Source organism: Eptesicus fuscus, chromosome 9, assembly GCF_027574615.1.
Source record: "Eptesicus fuscus isolate TK198812 chromosome 9, DD_ASM_mEF_20220401, whole genome shotgun sequence".
Lineage (NCBI taxonomy): Eukaryota > Metazoa > Chordata > Mammalia > Chiroptera > Vespertilionidae > Eptesicus > Eptesicus fuscus.
Window position 1 is genome coordinate 73,247,843 of NC_072481.1, and position 16,302 is coordinate 73,264,144.

The following is a 16,302-nucleotide window of genomic DNA, read 5'->3' on the forward strand; positions in this document are numbered from 1 at the left end:
TCTAGATTTGCATTTTCATAATTAAAATGGTCATTTAGAGGTTTAGAATGGGTTATTTAGAATGGGTCAAAGAAGTTTTGCACCTGGGCGATCTTTAATCATAATGCTAAACAGAGAAGAGCAGTAGGATTTTGAAAGTTCACCTTTTTTCCATGAGAACTATTTTATTGGCATAGTGGAGCTTTTGTGTCATTTAAAAATTTTATTTGTCAAGAACCACAGCATACAATATAGACAGATGCTCTTCTTCTTATGGACTCCAAATTCAAAAGTTAGAAAGATAATCAATATATGAGATAGGGCTTACAATTACATATACAGTGTGAACCAAATATAAAAATAAATAATTTGGAAAAAAGAATTTTAAAAATACACTAAATATTAGTAGCAACCATTCAGTTGTGGAATAATTCACTAATATTTTTATTATTATTCTCAGAAATGAATCATGTATTATTTTTATAATTAAAGACAACTATTAATATTTTGGAAATCAACACACAAGAGGATAATTGTGATTCTTCTTTGTTGTTTTGTTTTTGAAAGCAGAAGTGATGTATATTTCAAAAATAGGAAATTACATGGTGTAAAGTATAGAACTATAGGATTTTTTATAGTTTTCCCTGATGTAACTATTTTAGGAGCCTATCTCTGAAAACAGAAAAAATAATTTTATTTTAATAACAAAGGTAGTTGCTCTTCACACATTTCTTCTCAAATATTCTTAGCTGGTATTTACCCTTAGATTTAAATATCTCACCATTAATTTATGTCAAACTTCTTAAATTTATGTTTTCAGCCTGCAATCTTTGGATGGCAACATATTTTAATTTTTTGCCTGCAACTGTTCAAAATGTTACTGACCCTAAAACTACCTCCTTTGCTGTGCTGCAGATGTTTTGTGCTGCTGTTCTATTTTCACTCAATCTTTGACTTTCCAAAATGAAAGGTCTCCCTTTCATTTTTCTTTGTAATTTCTTGTTGCTCAAATCCCTTCATAATTTTATTTGCCTTCTCTAGGAAAACTTAAACAGCCTCAGTAGGAGTGCTTACCACACCTCTGTAAGTTCATTGTGTTTTTCTTACTTTTTCAAATTTGGGTAAGAGAATGCATTTAGTGTTATTTCTAATGAGTCTCTTAAAAATACCTCAATTGAAAAAATGGAAGTTGGTCACCCAGATACTTCCTGTCCATTGAGCACCGACAGACTGAAATGGAGGTCCATAAGGCATTGTTATGGCAGGCAGGTGGGTGGGTGGAGCCAGAGCCAGAAGTAAAAAGGAGGCAGCAGCAGTGGCCCTGGCAGCGTGGGACCAAGTGCAAGGATAGAACCACCGGGATTCTGCAGAGGTTGTTCAAATTCTCTCTGTCATTCCTTTGGCTAAATCATTCTTCATGCAGAGTGACATAGGTGACAGCAGTGGCATTTGGCAAGAACTGATCCTATAGAGAAACTCTTTGTGGGCTAGAGAATACAAATCTATGCTACAGGCATGTGGTAGACCTGTTGATATTGGCCCAGTATATCCCAGTTTATCAGCAAGAGCTAGAGAGGGAGATTTTTTTAAGCTGAAGCAAATGTATGGTAAAACAGGCATGATGACCTTCACTAACTTCATATTAAAAGATCCCAATTTTGAAATAACAGAAAAAACCCAGTCTTAAAGAAATACTATACAATTAATCTGGTAATTTGTCCTAGATTAGTTGTTCAACTAACTAGAAGAATCAAAATAGACATACATTTCACAACTGTCAAATGTCTCTTCAATTCCAATTCCAAATAAATTAATTGGTGTTGTTGGGTGTAAAACAAATAAAATTGAAAAAACATTTTATAGAGGACCTTGACATTATAGAGCTCTGCTTTCATTTTCTATCCAAATAAACAGTCTGGACAGGACTTGAGAAAGTGAGAAGCACAGAAAAACAAAAGCATGAAAATTTTGTTTAGTGATTTTAACATGGTAACAGTATTTTCTCATCAATAGCTTGGTATTTTGCAGATGCTTAAATCTAATGAGAATTGGTCCATAAACAACAAATGTAGCTCTGGTCCCCAAGGCTTTACCCATTCCCATCTTCATCACATATCAGAAAATAGCTAAAAGTCCTTTTTGACCTTAATATTTTAGGTTATCTTTCATCACTATAGAGTTTTATAAAGAAATTATGAACTCCATATTAATAATTTTATTTGGTGCATGCATGTGTGTGTGTCTATTTATTATTAAACTGTGTCAATGAATTAATTTTGTAACTTGAACTTTCTTTTGATAAATACAATTACCAATTATCAGTTATGCAATAATCATTGAATGAATGATGTTGGGATATTACATATTCACTGCATTTAAAAATATCACTCATACACTGTATATTTATAATAAATTGAGTGGATACATTTGGAGTGGACATACTTTGTAGTACTGCCTTAACCAGGTGATCAAATTTAGCATCACCAATAGTGAAATAAAACTTAAGTGGCATTTTACATGAAGCAATTTTAAAAACCACACAACCTCTCTTATGTGATGTTTTTGCCAAAGAGAGAAAGTTAATATAAAGTAACCACTCATGAAAAAACAGTCAAAGAGAGCCAGACTGTGGGACAATCTACATGAAAACTGGTCTCATTCCTAAATAATTTGTGACATGGATCAACATTATGGATTAAACTAGGTAAAATTAAATTAATTTTAACAGTTACGTGTTTTTGTTTTATTGTAATTATATTAGAAAATGTTCTCATTCTCAAGAAATGCATGATAAATTATTACAAGTAATATATCATGATGTCTGAAAATTACCTCAAAGGATTGACTGTCACTATTAACAACAAAAGGTATTAAAACATACAGATAAAAGGAAAGCAATAATGGTAAAATATTAATAATTATTGAAAATAGTGAAGAGTAGATGAATATCCATTGTGTTGTATTTAAACTTTTCATTGATTAGATCCTGGGTGATGCCTCCTACCTAGAGCTGAAAGATTAGAAAACAAATGTACTGAGGCCAGCTCAGGGAAACTTTTTGCCAGAGTTTGCCAGGGAGCTGTGTGTGCAATTCATTCATAGCCAAGTGTCTATTAATGGCTTCAGGTTGTTTAGAGGGTAAGTACAGAATAGATATGGCAATGAGACATCTGGGAATGAAATTTGTTGCATATGCGACTATAAAAGTATGAATATAAATGTGCATGGGTCAATAAGGCAGAGAATATATATGTGTATATCATTAAATAATGTTATAGTTGTAGTAAATTTAGAAGAAGCTAATTGTAATTAAGAGCATATCGAATAGCTTTAGATCATCTATAAGAGTGTGCACATTCTTACCCATACGAGATTTCCAAAGGTATGAGTATGATATGAAGATCAATACCACTCTAGTTGATTATAAGAGTCTGAAAAGATTAAGTTGAACATTTTCACAGACTAAATGACAATATAACAAATCAGAAACTTCGAGGTCAAATAAAAGGCAACCTAATTCCCATACCCCGTGGATAGTGTTGAGATCATTCCTCAGACTTGACATAGAACTAACAAACACAGATGCTTGCTTGTGTATTTTACCTCTTTATGCCACTGGAAGCTATTGTCTTCATTAGCTCAAATCCTCTCTAAGGCCAGCAAAAGAAAAGCTCCTTTTATTTTTAAAATTCCTTTTACAATTTATTTTATACATTTAAAAAACCTTGATATTACAAAGTACTAGTACAGAAATTAAACTCAAGTTAAAATTTCTTTGCATAAAGAATCATTGCCTTGGCCATCTGTTAAATATATTCGAACAGGTCTGGCAGAATATTGCATCTGCTCTTGTCTTTCCTTATAGCTTTATCAGCTTTAAAGGTCAATTGTGATAGTGTTTATTAAAGAAAAGGACAAGGGAATTTGCTTCACCTTTAAATCTTTCACATGTTTTGCATGAAGCTATCTTCTCAAGACATATAACCCATTAAAGCAAAACTGGCCACATTTGTGGATTATAAAACATGTATAGTTTTCTTCATTGCAGAAGGATTGGTTTATTTTTAATCACTACAGTTTGAATATAACTGAAAATTGAGAAAAAAATTAAGTACACGTATCTTGAATCTGTTTAAATCATTAACCATCAATGACATATATTCTTCTTAAATCAACTGTTAACCAAGATAAATTTTTCAAAATGTTGCCGATATTAAATATCATTCAATCAAGTTCAATAACAAATATAAAATAAGATTATCAGTTGATTTTTTTGGCTTATATATCTTTTTTATTTAAAAATTTTTCAAATTAATGTTACCCTTCAAAGTAGAAAAATAAATTATTTCTATTTATTGAGTACCTTGTATGTTCCAGGACCAATACTAGATGCTTTTATAAGTCAACTAGAGGTCTGGTGCATGAATTTGTGCAACAGGGGGGTCCCTCGGCCTGGCCAAAACTGGCTCTCCGACATCCCCTGAGGGGTCCCGGATAGCAAGAGGGCACAGGCCAGGCCGAGGGATCCCACTGGGGCACTATCGGGGACAGGGAGGGATGTGGGAGGTTGGCCAGTCAGGGATCACAGGAAGGCTCCAGGGCATGTCTGGCCTGACTTGCTCAGTCCTGATCGGCTGGACCCCAGCAGCAAGCTAACCTATCAGTCAGAGTGTCTGGCCCCTGGTAGTTATTGCACGTCATAGCGACTGGTTAACAGGTCGACTGTCTGCCCCTTAGTGGTCAGTGCACATCATAGCAAGCCATTGAGCAGCCTTAGTATATCATTAGCATATTACGCTTTGATTGGTTGAATGGCCAACCGGACACTTAGCATATTAGGCTTTTATTATATAGGATTACCTATAAACCTAAAAAAATCCTTAAAATTTAAGTAAATATTTTGTGTGGTACAAAGTATATTTGGAAATCATTATTATTTTTATTTTTGAATTGAGGTGGATATATTGGCAAAGGAAATTGAGAAGCAATGCCAGAGATATAAGCAAACATCCAGAGGAAAGTGACATAGTGAATAAAAAAAGAAAAGAAGAAAAAAAAGTAAAGCTATTAAGCAGTACAAATTGGTAATTACAGAATAGTCACAGGCATGTAAATTTTAGCATAGGGAATATAGTCAATAATATCATGATAACTATGTATGGGGCCAGGTGGGTACTTGATGCAGCAGGGGGTCGGGGGGTGGGGGGAGGGCACTCTGTAAAGTGTATGATTTTCCAACCACTTTGCTATACATCTGAAACTAATTCAGAATCATATTGAATGTAAACTGTAATTGGAAAAAAAAAAAAGCAGAAGGAACCTTCCAGAAGTCAAGAATGCCAACTGAGTCAACTGCTGCTAAGTGAATAAGATAATTCTAGCATTAGACCCATTGGATTTACTGTCATAAAACTCATAGGTAGCCAATTTGGAGGAATTGCAAGGAAAAGAGCCAGACTAGAGTGGCTTGAGGAATACGGACTAGGAGACAAGCTTGTTTCAATATTGAGAACTTCCTATTCTTTAGAACTGTGTGACAATGAAATGAACTATGTGAGAGATAATGTGTTTTCTGTCAAAGGAAATGCTCAAGGTGATTTTAAATTTCAGGGATGTTATGGCATGGACTTAAGCACTTGTTGGGAGGTGAGAAAGAAGAATGCACTATATTCAATTACTGAATTCTTTGGGTAACAGACATTTTATGTGAGCTAGAGAAGATTTTGGAATTATCTTTATATCTCCACTAGGGTCCCAGTGCATGGATTCGTGCTCCAGTGGGGTCCCTTGGCCTGGCCTACAGGAATCAGGGGATCAGTGGACCTCCACACCACCACAGCCCAGCCTTACCCACCAGCTCGTCAGGCTCCAGGCCACTGTCCACTTCGATCCAGCACAGCATGGAGTAGTGTGAGGAGTGCCAGGCAGCCAGGGAGGAGCCCAAGCCTGGGCTGGGTGCCGCGCTGTTCCTGCTCATCCCGGCCCTGCTGCACCTGCTCAGGCACCCAGGGTGAGTGTCCACAAAAGAGGCTCGCACCACCGCAGCTGCATTCACCAGCCATGAGCCGGATGTCTGACACCCAATGGTCAGCTGAGCAGTACTCCCATTGGGGGAACACACTGACCACCAGGGGCAGCTACTTGTTGAGCATCTTCCCCCTGGTGGTCAGTGCACGTCATAGGTACTGGCTGGTCATCTGGTCATCCAGTTCCTTAGGCTTTTATATATAGACTAGAGGCCCCTTGCAGGAAGATTCCTGCAATAGGGCTTCCTGCGGCAGTCTCTGCCACCCTGCCTGCTTCCCTCCCTTCTCCCCCACCCTTCCTGCTTCCCTCCTTTCTCCCCCGCCCTGCCTGCTTCCCTCCCTTCTCCGCAGACCTGCTTGCTTGCTTCTCCACAGCTTCACTCCCTTCTGCAGAGCTTGGCTTCCTTCTACGCTGTCTTCAGTCTTCGCTCTGTGCCTGGATATGCAAATTAACCACTATCTTGGTTGTGTTAATTTGCATACTCACTCCTGATTGGCTTGTGGGCATGGCTGGTGGGTGTGGCTTGTGTGTGTAGCAGAGGTGTGGTCAATTTGCATATTTCTCTTTTATTAGATAGGATACCTTTACATATATGCATTTTATTCTTTAAATACTAAATTAGCAGTTATAGATCAAGACTTATCTTTGAGAACCTCCTGGGAGATTAAGCAAACTAGACTTTCAAGTCATTAGAAGGCAAAAAAAAAAAAAAAAAAATACCTGAGCAATCATAACAGAAACATCATCCCCCCAAAATTATTGGGAAAATAAAATTATAATTGACAAGTAATATCCTTCCATATATAATCTAGAATAAGTTTGCCTTCAGTCTAAAGTAAATAAAAGTACATTGATGAACAAAGAAACAGAAAGCAGGAAAGACCTTTGGCCTGAAGAAATAAGGCATATCAGTAAATAAATAAGGTATTTGGAGTTATAAAATTAAACATATGTCTATGTAACCAAAAGGTGAGTATAACAGCTAAGCATTGGAGAGCAAGAATGTTAAGTTTATTCTGAACAATTTCACAATAGGAAAGGTCCTACTTGAAACCCAAAATATTTGGAGCACCTTGTCCAAGGCTCCCCATATTCCAGATGGCACCTATTGCTAATATCAACAAATATTTTAAATATCTACTATGTCCATTGCAAAAATCTGGGTACTAGGGAAATAGTGAACAGACCAAAGTCTCTGAGTTAATGGAGTCAGTGTTCTAATGCAAGAGAACAACAATGCCAGCATTATTAAATAAAATGAAGAACATCCTAGAGAGTAATAAGAACCAAGGAGAAAAAGTAAAACTAGATAGGGATATAAAATGTCGGGGAACAGAACCAACCATTGTCTCTTTATAAATAATTTCAGTGTCAAGTGATGCTATGTATAGGGTAGTATTGATACCTTTAGCTTACCAAAGTTTCCATTAGTCCTTCTGCAACCTACCCCCATTAGAAATACAATAAATCTCTTAAAGATATGCACATTACAGAAGCCCAGCCTTCAGTTTTCTCTTCAATTCCATACTTCCAACTATACGGCAACCCCTAATATCTTCCTATATTGAAATTTTGGAGTGCTAATGAAGTAGGTGTGTATGAGAAGGAAAAACATAATAAAAATGCTGCTTGGTGAGCATATATTTGGAAGAAAAAGATCTGGGTGAATTAAGTATTTAATATATATAGCCTGAGCATGTCAGGTTAAGATGGCCGGATATACTCATTTCACAAATAAGGTTGCCCATGACCCCAGAATATGTTCAATCTTAATTAAGGTTTTCTATATCTAAAACAGACCTCAAATGGGCAATATCATGAATTCATTTTGAGAGGTTTTCCATGTATAGACAAATGACTTAAGCTAATAATCCTGGGCCTCTCTGAGGTCTTAGGAAGTTCTTCCTGTAATACCCAGAGATCAGTGATGTCAGCTTTTATCCCACAGAGTTTTAAAGCCTGTGTTCTTCTACAGAGTCTTCTTGAGAAGTAATTACTATGAACTCTCACAGTCTGTGCTGGTGGTCAGTCGTCATAGCAGTCTCCTAATCTGCAAAATCATTCATTTTGAACTCTTGTAGATTAACACTTGTGCTGCCAGAAATTGCTTTACCTCAAGCATGGACATAACTAGTCCCCTTAATTCCCAAAGCATAGCTTTCAGTAAGCTATCTATATGACCACTTTAAAGATGGCTGGGTAATAACAAAGATAACTAACTAACTATAGGTAGTGATTCTAACTGCTGGGACTTGTCTTCTGAGTCTAGCCAGGGGAAGAGGCAATTCTCCAAGCCACCAGTTAAAGCCAACCTCCCTTCTTTTCTACCAGATGATGGATATGTGACCACACCATTTCCCAAAGAGGGGATTATCCCAAAACAAGGAGTTTGGAGGTGGCCTCCAAATAGAAACACATGTATAGCCCCAGTCTTCTCTATTCTGTTTTAAATTACAACACACACCTGATACCAATACTTCAATACATTTTGTGCTACACTGTGTACTTGCTTTTTTGCAATTTTCCTCCAAGGTGAAGTTAAAAAATAGGTTCCAGTCATTAGCATTTTTATGTCCTTTACTTTAATTCCAATTCTACCTCATAATTCTTCAGAATAGGGATTTTTTTTTCTTCTTTTTCTTTAGCTTCCATTCCTTACAGGTGGTAGGCTGCCAGGTTGCTCTGAGCCTTTCATGTTTTAAATCTAAAAGTGTTGCTTGGGGTCAGTCCTATAGTAACAAGAAGTCTATCCCCTACTTGTGACCATCCCCATCTCTCACTGTCCAACAATTCCAATCCATGGATCTAGGATTGAAGTTTATTTAAGGGGAGTCCAAAGTTATTAGGAAAACCATAGACAGTGAAATGCCCACATGCTTTAAACACCACTATCAAAATTGCATGTGTTGTATGCCTGCAAGATTGCATATAATTTAATATTTCTTTAAAAGGCTAGACAAGGGAAATATTTTAATGTAATTATAGTTTACTGGTGGGGGAAAATACCCGATTCCCTGAAATGTTACATAATGTTTTGTGTAAAATGGGGAAATTTACCAGAAAGGTACTACAGTAATTTGGAGTCCACATACTCATAGATTCTTCTAATTCTAATTTGTCCTTTCCTGGTAGTCAGCAAGATCCTAATGCTTTTCTTGACTACGCAAAGAGGTGATTTCTTTTCAGTAAATTAAATCAATTTCCATTTGTTCTTTGTCTAGGAAATTTTATTTTCTCTTGTCTTTATTCAATTTTCAATTCATTCTTCCCAGAGCATAAATCAATGTCTTCCTTTGATTTCATGGCAGGTATCCCTATTTCTTTTGTACTATAGTAGAGCTAGAAAAAAAAAAAAAATCATTACATTAAACATCATTCCAAGCTTTGAAGCTTTAGTGGTGCAAAGTAATCAATATCAGGGCACTTCTAACTCTATGAAAATACCCAAAGCTTAATAGTCAAGGAGATAAATACCTTTGGAGAAACAATTAGAGATCCTTGGTTAGGTTTACCATTTCAGCACAATATCATTGAGCTAATATAGCATAAACCAAAAAGAAAATAATTATTCATAGCTTAACTGTCAGAAGAACTTAAGTCACAGTAATGATTTCATTAAGATTATATTCCTCTTTTTTCTGCACTAGTCTATCTGCTTTGGTGTAGGTTTAGAATTGACACTGTATTAGTTTGCTAGGGATGCCGTAACAAAGTACCAAGGAGGGTGGCTTGAACAACAGAAATTTGTTTTCTCACAGATCTGGAGGCTAGATTTCTAAGAACAAAGTGTAGGAAGGGTTGATTTCTTCTGAGAACTCTCTTCTTGACATATAGTTGGCCATTTTTTCTTTCCTGTGCTTTTACATGGTTGACCCTCTGTACATGTGCCCTAATCTCTTCTTGTAAGAACACTAGTCATATTAAATTAGGACCCACTCTAGAGACATTTTACTTTATTACCACTGTAAATAGTCTCTCTCTAAATATAGTAACATTCTGAGGCACTGGGTGTCCAGACTTGAACCTATGAATTTGTGAGGAGGGAAAAATTCAACCCATAACAAGTACACTTATCCCTAGAGATCTCTCTGTGTAGTCTGGTAGAGATCATAACATTTTCCAGGAAACCAAATACTGAGGTGAAATTCAGATTCATCTTTTGCATCTTCCCTGGTGAAAGGTAAACATATAGACACTAGGGAGGCAACTTATAAGCATATGTATTAAAAAAACTGGCAAATAAGAGAAAACCTTAGTTTTAAGCTTCTCTGCTTACTTTATATACAATGATTGAATTCTCTTTCCATCCCACTACTCTCTCACACTCTCCTATCAACATGTAAAACTATTTGCATGAGCATTATGAATATTAGTCCTTGAAGTTTGTCCTATTATTGAAAAGAGTGATTTATTTTGTCCAAGTAAGTCAATATCCCATCAATTCTAAGTATTATCATTATGCAATTAATAATTTAATCCCCATAATGGATTAGTACATTTTATCATTCTTAAAAAATATTACCAGATGCAAAAATAATGGATTGAAAAGAACAAAATTTCTTTAAAATTATTGTTTATCATCTAACAACAGAGTTCATGATTAAATAAATTTTAAAAATCAGAATTTATTAATATCAGTTGATATGTTCAGATAGTACTAGAAAAAACTTTTGTAATGACTTCATGTCAGAGCCTTATATCTGTGGGTATGATGAATTTACAGGTTTAGTCTAGGTGATAGGGAGTAGTGATGAGGAACCAAGAGCTAAAATGTGGAGACATGGACTTCAGTACTTTGAAAGACACTTTAAAATCCTCTGAAATAGATGTATAATTGCAGCTTTTAATGGAGACTCTTAGAGGAATAGCACTAAAGCACTTTATATTCAATGCAGTGAAATTCGTGGAAAGTGTAACAATAAAATGAATAATTTCTAAACTCTAATGTATATAGTTGGAAAGTATATTACATGTTTATATAATAGCAAATATCTACATGTTTAAGAAAACTAGTGAGTACCTAATTAATGCTTAATAACTTGAGTGTCACTCTAATTTGTGACAGACTTTTTAATATTCATTATTATACAAAAATATAAATGATTGATATTTTCAGTCAGTAATTCCAGCTTCCATCTATTGTTTTTTTCAATTTATTTCTGCCAGTTGCCCTTGATTTTCTTTGTGCTTGTTTTTAGATACTTATAATGAAGAGAAACACAAACTAAAGTCTAAGAAAATCTCCAAGGTATTAGATGCTATGGCTTTACCAAATCATGAAAGCCAAAACCAATTATGGCTTAATTTATTTTAATCACTGAAAATATCTTATATAATAAAAGGCTAATATGCAAATCAAACAAACAGCAGAACGACTGGTCGCTATGATGCACACTGACCACCAGGGGGCAGACGCTCAACACAGGAACTGCCCCAAGGTCGTCATAGCACTTCCACAGGGGGATTGCAGCTCAGCCAGAAGCTCATGGCTGGCAAGCTCAACCGCAGTGGCGGGAGCACTAAGGATATCTGACTGCTGGCCTAGGCCTGCTCCCTGTGAGGAGCAGGCTAAGCTGTCAGTTGGACATCCCCCACCCAAGGGCTCCTGAACTGTGCGAGGGCATAGGCCTGGCTGAGGAACCCTCCTCCCCCTGCCCCCGAGTGTGTGAATCTCATGCACTGGACCTCTAGTTTTTATGTAGTTCTTGATGTTAAAAAATATATAGCAATCAAAAATATTTTTATAAAGCATGCTGCTAAGATGCCAAGATATTTTAAAAGGTAATTTTATTATCACTTTCATTTAGATGAAGGACAGTGTCAAATTTTAAAGAATAGAAAGTAAATACAGCAAACCAAATGGTTCTAAGCTTTCACAGCTCAATTATTAGACCTGCTTGAATAAAATAAACATGTCAGATCAAGACACTTGTTTTCTCCCAATTTATGTAGATGAGCACCTGGTAAACAGTTTTACAGTGCAGATGCTCAAAATGTTTTATTTTAAGGCTTTTGAAAAGTGTTATTTTTCAATATTATGTTAAAATAATATATATGTATATACAGATATATATCTTTGAAAGTATATATGCACAAATACATCCTTATATATGTACTTGACTAACATATACATGTATAAGATATACATATATACACATGAGTATATATAGACATATATAATATAAATGTAAATTATATAAATAATAAATCTGTATATATATAAATATATATTTATTCATACTCTTTAGCAATTTATAGCCTTGACACATATAACAAACTAAAAATGATAAATCTTATGTAAAATGTAAAGAATTACATAGCTTCTCATTTTACATGACCTATTAAAAATACTACAGTATTTGCCGAGGCCGGTTTGGCTCAGTGGATAGAGCGTCAGCCTGCGGACTCAAGGGTCCCAGGTTCGATTCCGGTCAAGGGCATGTACCTTGGTTGCGGGCACATCCCCAGTGGGGGGTGTGCAAGAGGCAGCTGATCGATGTTTCTAACTCTCTATCCCTCTCTCTTCCTCTCTGTAAAAAAAAAAAAAAAAAAAAAATCAATAAAATATATTAAAAATACTACAGTATTTACTGAGAGTACATATGTCCTATAACCACAACAGCACCCAGAATATTGTGGTATACATATTATACATAAGCAATATATGCCTCCTTACTTTTAATTTGAACAGATGGGCATACAAATTTTATAAAATGACAGAGGATATGCAGCTTTTTTTCCTTAAAATATTTCTGACTAAAATGAACAAAGAAGCAAAAACAAAAAAAAAAAAAAAAAAACACACAAAAAAACAACTTTGGATAAGGAACAAAGAAAGCACACACAACAAAAACGAAGCAAACAAATAAGAAGCAGCTTTTATCTTTTAAAGAAATTGCTGAAGCTAATTTAAGTTATTTTGCTAGTTTTTGGTAGAAATAAACGAGACTCACTGATGTCTATATTTGTCCTTTTAGGGAGCTTTCTCACAAAAAAAGAGTTAAAATATGGAGAAGTATGTAATAATTGAACATAATGTACAAGGTGTTATTCAAGGTATTAAAAACAAAATTCTGAAAGAAAATAAAGCAATTATATAATATATAACACAAAGCATTCTATTTAAAAATAAGTTGTGTCAATTTAACAAATGAGCTATAAGTTTACAAGAAGATAGACATAATGGCCTTCTTTTACAATTGTGATGTTAATAAATGATATGTATTTTTATTTTAATCTCTATGGCATATTCAAGAAAAACAGTTCAACAGTTTATAAAGTAACTAGAAGCCCAGTGCATGAAATTCGTGCACGGGTGGGGTCCCTAGGCCTGGCTGGCAATCAGGAACTATTGAGGTCATCTTACCCAGTCCTTATTGGGGCTGGGCCAGTTGGGGCGCCTGCTGGCTGCTAGACAGGGCTGGAGGATGGGAGGAAGGATGCGGGGAGGGACTGGAGGATGTTGGCTAGCCGTGGGAGGTTGGCCGTGGGAGCGCACTGACCACCAGAGGGCAGCTCCTGTGTTGAGCATTTGCCCCCTGGTGGTTAGTGCATGCCATAGCAACTGGTCAACTGGTCGTTCCAGTCATTCACGTTGTTCAGTCATAATGGTTGCTTAGGCTTTTATATATGTAGATTTTAAAATAAATAAAACTATTGAGTTGTTTGTTTTTTTTAACAATATTGAAGGAAACCTATAGACCATGACAACATCTAGTTTTTTTTCTCATCTCTTCTGTTTCCCTCACAGACCACAACTGCCTTGTGATTTTCACTATCAATCAGCTACTTATTAACTAGAAGCACATGCCACTTTTCAGGACCTTCCCTGGAAAGTGATATTTGTACTCTTCTCTTCTGCCTTTCCCAAAAGCATGTGCTCATCTAAGCAAATGACTGCTTCTTTCTAGTTCTACCCTTCCTCTCTAATCAAGGCAGGCTCAAGAAATGGGAATGAGGGTGTATGTCCTGTAGAAAGGAAGGGAGACAGGGCATAATAATGTATCACAGGGCCAGGCTGGTGTGGCTCAATGGTTGAGCATCAACCTATGAACCAGGAGGTCACGGTTTGAATTCTGGTCAGGGCACACGCCCAGGTTTCAGGCTCAATCCCTAGTGTGGGGCATGCAGAAGGCAGCTGATCAATGATTATATCTCATCTTTGATGTTTCTATCTCTCTCTCCCTCCCCGTTCCTCTCTGAAATCAATAAAAATATGTTTAAAAAAAATATAGCACAGGAAGAGTAAACCAATAAAAATATCTGCCCTTGATGGGGGCTTTTCTTTTAAAAAGAATGAAACAGAACAACAACAGATGAGACTGGATCTCTTTTGAGAACCTGACTCAAGAAATTCCTTATTGGCAACACCACCTGTCTTCAGAGAGCCAAATTGATTAAGGAGAAGAAACACATTTGTCCTTAATTTTTTTACTACGACATATTTCTTCAGAGCCCAGGAAACAGCTTGACTTATTGACCTGATTGACTTTTTTAGTCAGGAAATTTCTCAAAGCAAAACATGAAATACTGTTCACATTTCAGAGTGAGGTGTTTTTTTTTTTGTTTGTTTGTTTTTTGTTTTATTTTGGTTTGGTTTGTTTTTAATCTGATGAACAAGCCTGCATATCTTTTTACTACAACTGTATTAGCCATCTCAGATAAGAAAGAACTGTTATTTTATCCTTATATTTCTGAAAACAGATGGATTATGATTTGGGCATGATGTGTTTGCTATGTGTTCTTGAATTTCTAAAATTCTTTATAATCAGTATCTATTATTGGTGATTAGAATTATTATGTGACGCCATTATATTTAGAAATGTCAGGTCATAAAAACCCTCTCTCATTTTGGTCAATCGTTTAAAATATTTTTGGACATTTCATCTTTTCAAATACATAGTAACAGAACTGTGCAACAAACAAATTTGAAACTACATTGCAGGTCGCATTTGAACATAAGGAATCACTTATTGATAACTTGGTATTTGAATTCAAACTAATGGTTAAAATTAACTTGTTCTTAACAGGTTAAATTTTTTTTTAAAATATATTTTATTGATTTTTTACAGAGAGAAAGAGAGAAAGAGAGTTAGAAACATCGATGAGAGAGAAACATCAATCAGCTGCCTCTTGCACACCCCCTACTGGGGATGTGCCCACAACCAAGGTACATGCCCTTGACCGGAATCGAACCTGGGACCTTTCAGTCCACAGGCTGACGCTCTATCCACTGAGCCAAACCGGTTTTGGCTTAACAGGTTCAAATTTTAATGCTATTTCTTTAGAGGGAAAATTAAGAAGGCTATACAATGAGATATATTACTTTTTAAAAAATAAAGGGGAAAAAGTATCCTAAATATGAATGAATGAATGAATGAATGAATGAAACACCCACATATGCTTGAGCAGTCTGTATGGTAATATAAATGATACATAAGTAAAGGAATTGATGCAATTCAGAATTTGGGCCCAACAAAAGCAGTAATAATCAAATGATATTCATAATTCTTAACAATCTTCTGTATTTAGAATAAATATTTGCCATAGCTTAAAAAGATAAGGGCATTGCTCAGAATTTTACTCCTTCCAGTTTGCACTCCATTCCTTTTATTACTTCCCTATCTCACTCACTCTCCCAAATTAAAGCTGAATTTTTAGTAGCTCTTTAGATTTATCCAATTAATTTAATATCATAAAATGGAGAACAATGTTTGTTGCAAAATGGATGGGAATAGAGAAAATAAAACAGAAAAATTAACTTAATCTGCTAATATAACATGTATTATTTCTTTTTAATTAAAGATAAATATTGAGTTGGAAATTAAGAAGCAACATACATAAAACAGACTGACTAAGGTCAGAGGGAAGGGGAACTGGATTAAAGAAGGTGAAGAGAGTAGCCAAAGAACATATATGCATAGCCCATAGACACAGACATCAGTGTGGTGATGGCCAGAGGGAGGGTGTGGCGGGAGCTGGGTGGAGGTGAATAAAGGGGGATACATGAGAGACATCTGAAATAATGTCAAAAATAATTAAATAAAATATTTTTATAAAAGAAGCAACATACGATGGGTGAAAGTGATACTTACATATATTATTCAGATTTAATTTTTTACCTCCCTACCCTTTTGAAAACTAAACAAACTATTTAAGTCAGCATACAGGAAGACAAAGAGATCTGTGTAGATTTTGGATGTTATGTGAATTCCTGTAGTAGTAAAGATGGTTCACAGCTGAGTGAGTAGATTATTGGAAAGAAGATATATTCAAAAAATAATCCTATCTAATAAT